The sequence below is a fragment of the Oncorhynchus kisutch genome, unplaced genomic scaffold (genome assembly GCF_002021735.2).
Source record: "Oncorhynchus kisutch isolate 150728-3 unplaced genomic scaffold, Okis_V2 scaffold1706, whole genome shotgun sequence".
Taxonomy (NCBI): Eukaryota; Metazoa; Chordata; class Actinopteri; order Salmoniformes; family Salmonidae; genus Oncorhynchus; species Oncorhynchus kisutch.
Genome location: NW_022263651.1, coordinates 1 through 4,472, shown reverse-complemented (window position 1 = coordinate 4,472; position 4,472 = coordinate 1). Strand labels below are relative to the sequence as shown.

The following is a 4,472-nucleotide window of genomic DNA, read 5'->3' as shown; positions in this document are numbered from 1 at the left end:
ACTGGCTTACTGGAGCTCTCTCATACCGTCCCTGGGAGGGGTGCGTCACCTGAGTGGGTTGAGTCACTGATGTGATCATCCTGTCTGGGTTGCCCCCCCCCCCTTGGGTTGTGCCGTGGCGGAGATCTTTGTGGGCTATACTCAGCCTTGTCTCAGGATGGTAAATTGGTGGTTGAAGATATCCCTCTAGTGGTGTGGGGGCTGTGCTTTGGCAAAGTGGGTGGGGTTATATCCTTCCTGTTTGGCCCTGTCCGGGGGGTGTCCTCGGATGGGGCCACAGTGTCTCCTGACCCCTCCTGTCTCAGCCTCCTGTATTTATGCTGCAGTAGTTTATATGTCGGGGGGCTAGGGTCAGTTTGTTATATCTGGAGTACTTCTCCTGTCCTATTCGGTGTCCTGTGTGAATTTAAGTGTGCTCTCTCTAATTCTCTCTTTCTTTCTCTCTCTCGGAGGACCTGAGCCCTAGGACCATGCCTCAGGACTACCTGACATGATGTACAAAGGGCTATATAAATACATTTGATTTGTCTGAATGAACCTAGAGACACCAAAACATCCATGTTTAGAGAAGCTTGGAGATTATTCCACAAGTAAGGGGCAAAGAGCTGATTTACTGAACTCTGTACAGACCAAAGGAATTTCCAGAGTTAGCAATCCATGAGACTGTGTATGATAACCCTGACTCGTACATCTAATGGTTATTGTAGATGTTAGCTACAGAGGGAGTTTACAGTATGTAAAAGAGCTTTAGAAAGGCAAAGAGAGCAACGAATTGACCTACGTGACCTCAGAGGGTCAGCCTACTTTATGATAGAGAATGCAGGGATGTGTACTGAACCTGTACCCATAATAAAACAAAGTGCTCTAGGCTTTAATGAAGTGGCAGCTGCATTCATATAGATGATTTTGCAATAGTCTAGGATCAGTAAGAACATTGATTGAATTATCTGTTTTGTACTATTTTAAGCGAGAGGCCAGACCTATTTCTATAGAAGAAGCCCCTTTTATTTTCAGCATCTTAATTCATGTTTTTCAAAAGACAACTTAAGGTATATATTGATACACAGTACCAGGTACGTACACTTCAATCATTAAAATCATTTTTGTGTACTCTAGAAAACATACTTAGTTTTCCATGAATTCAATAATAATTTAAAGTCAAAGGTGTTCTGCAAAATAATGAAAGCCTAATGTAGATCAGATAGAGCCTGATCAGCAGGGCGGGGCAATTGAGTACACAACAGTATCATCTGCATACAGGTGCAGGTAAAACTTTGTCATTATATTTATATATTTCTGACAAATTAATACAATAGTTGTTTAGACATTCTAACATAACACAATATCTAGATACTAAAAAATGTATATGCAACATTTGAACAACAATTTCGACCCCCCTCGGGTGATGTATACAACTTCACGATACATTGGCTATTTTAGTATTCCTTTTGTCTTTTATTTTTACATGTAATCTAAAGTCTTCACAACCAAATGCATACAACTGTTTCCATTCCCCCATGGCTATATAAACTGAACTGTAGGTTTCATTTGCGTTATGATTTAGAATTGAAAGTTTCTACCATGCCTCTCTGCAGATCCTCTCAAGCTCTGTCAGGTTGGATGTGGAGCTTTGCTGGACAGCTATTTTCAGTTCTCTCCAGAGATGTTTGATCGGGTTTAAGTCCGGGCTATGGCTGGGCCACTCAATGGTGCCAGGTTTCCTCCAGACGTGACGCTTGCCATTCAAGCCAAAGAGTTCATTCTTGGTTTAATCAGACCAGAGAATCTTGTTCATGGTTTTAGAGTCTTTAGGCAGACTCCAAGCCGGCTGTGATGTGCTTTTTACTGAGGAGAGGCTTCCACCTCTCCACACTACCATAAAGCCCTGATTGGTGGAGTGCTGCAGAGATGGAACTCTCGAGCTCTGTCAGAGTGACAATCGGGTTCTTGATAACCTCTGACCAAGGCCCTTCTCCCGATTGCTCAGTTTGGCCCGGCGGCCAGCTCTAGGGAGTCTTGGTGGTTCCAAAGCTCTTCCATTTATAAACGATGGAAGCCACTGTTCTTAGGGACCATCAATGCTTCAGACATTTTTTGTACACTTCCCCAGAGCTCTTCAATCAGGGATTTGTCTGACAGTCTCACTGTATACAATGCATGCCTACATCTAAAGTATGAATATATGAGGAATGTCTGACAACTCACCCCATCACAAATGCTCTTATGTAGACCCAAGCTTTTATTTTGAATCAGTAGCAAAGGTAAAAGATAAGAAAACCAAAGAATTAACTGAACAGTAGTCATTTTTACTACTGACTGCACACCACCTGTTCTCAATTAGCAAGCAATGGACATGAAACATTTCAAAGAGACAAGGCATTTTTTAAAGTAAGTTGTTTATTGATTCCATCACACTAGAGTAGCAAGAGCACCAGCAACTTCCTGGTCTAAAAAGCAGAAAGAAATGCAAACAGTGTCAGCAACACAGAATGTTAAGTAACCAATGTAAAAAACAATACTCACCATTAGAGCTTCTAGAGGATGAATCCATTATATTTTCCTGTTGATAGATATATGATTAGTACAAAGTCCTTCAAATTCAGAGAGCAAAGTTCAGAGCAGGTTAAAGTGAACCATTACCTTGCAGAATCCTTCACTAGTGTTGGATATATGCTTGGTGCACCAATGCTTACATAACCGTCCTTGGGAGCATTTCATGTACGCAAGAATACATACCATGGGACTACACAGCCGTCATACTGTTCAGGAAGGAAACGCGTTCTGTCTCCTAGAGATGAACGTGCTTTGGTGCGAAAATAAATCCCAGAACAACAGCAAAGTTGTGAAGATGCTGGAGGAAACAGGTACCAAAGTATCTATATCCACAGTAAAACGAGTCCTATATCGACATAAACCTGAAAGGCCGCTCAGCAAGGAATAAGCCACTGCTCCAAAACCGCCATAAAAAAACTGACTACGGTTTGCAACTGCACATGGTGACAAAGATCGTACTTTTTGGAGAAATGTCCTCTGGTCTGATGAAACAAAAATATAACTGTTTGGCCATAATGTCCATCGTCATGTTCAGAGGAAAAAGAGAGGCTTGCAAGCCGGAGAAAACCATCCCAACCATAAAGCACGGGGGTGGCAGCATCATGTTGTGGGGGTGCTTTGCTGCAGGAGGGACTGGTGCACTTCACAAAATAGATGGCATCATGAAGACGGAAGATTATGTGGATATATTGAAGCAACATCTCAAGACATCAGTCAGGAAGTTAAAGCTTTGTCGCAAATGGGTCTTCCAAATGGACAATGACCCCAAGCATACTTCCAAAGTTGTGGCAAAATGGCTTGAGGACAACAAAGTCAAGGGATTGGAGTGGCCATCACAAAGCCCTGACCTCAATCCTATAGAACATTTGTGGGCAGAACTGAAAAGCACGTGCGAGCAGAAGGCCCTACAAACCTGACTCAGTTACACCAGCTCTGTCAGAAGGAATGGGCCAAAATTCACCCAACTCATTGTGGGAAGCTTGTGGAAGGCTACCTGAAACATTTGACCCGAGTTGAACAATTTAAAAGGCAATGCTACCAAATACGAATTGAGTGTATGTAAAATTCTGAACCCCTAGGAATCAGATGAAAGAAATAAAAGCTGAAATAATCCTTTTCTCTACTATTATTCTGACATTTCACATTCTTAAAATAAAGTGGTGATCCTAACTGATCTAAACAGGGATTTTTCACTAGGATTAAATGTCAGGAATTATGGAAAACTGAGTTTAAATGTATTTGGCTAAGGTGTATGTAAACTTCCGACTTCAACTGTATGTAACGTAATCAGATCTGGGTTCAAATACTACAGTGGCAAGAAAAAGTATGTGAACCTGTGTAATTACCTGGATTTCTGCATAAATTAGTCATAAAATGTTATCTGATCTTCATCTTAGTCACAACAATAAACAAACAGGGTGTGCTTAAAATAATAACACACAAATTGTATTTTTTTCTTGTCTATATTAAATACATAATTTAAACATTCACAGTGTAGGTTGGAAAAAGTATGGGAACCCTAGGCTATTGACTTTTCCAAAAGCTAATTGGAGTCAGAAGTCAAACTGAAGTTGATTTGTTTGTAAGGAACACATAACACTATGTGTGGAGAAAAAAAGCACAGCACACCAACATCAAAACCTCATCCCAACTGTAAAGTATGGTGGAGGGAGCATCATGGGTTGGGGCTGCTTTGCTGCCTCAGGGCCTGACAACTTGCTATCATTGACGGAAAAATGAATTCCCAAGTTTATCAAGACATTTTGCAGGAGATAATAAAGGCCATCTGTCCGCCAATTGAAGCTCAGAGGTTGGGCGACGCAACAGGACAGTGACCCAAAACACAAGTAAATCAACAACGAATGGCTTGAACAGAAGAGAAATACGCCTTCTGGAGTCCTGACCTAAACCTGATTGCG

General features: G+C 41.4%; 1 long non-coding RNA gene across 1 annotated transcript; it reads right to left on the bottom strand.

The window, feature by feature from the left end:
* Positions 1-2,335: 2,335 nt before the first annotated feature.
* Positions 2,336-2,728, bottom strand: LOC116367570 (uncharacterized). Its single transcript, XR_004208398.1, has 3 exons — positions 2,641-2,728; positions 2,524-2,560; positions 2,336-2,447 (listed from the first exon to the last, which is right to left on the bottom strand). It is a non-coding gene; the product is annotated as an uncharacterized LOC116367570 (long non-coding RNA).
* Between the last annotated feature and the right edge of the window lie 1,744 nt (positions 2,729-4,472).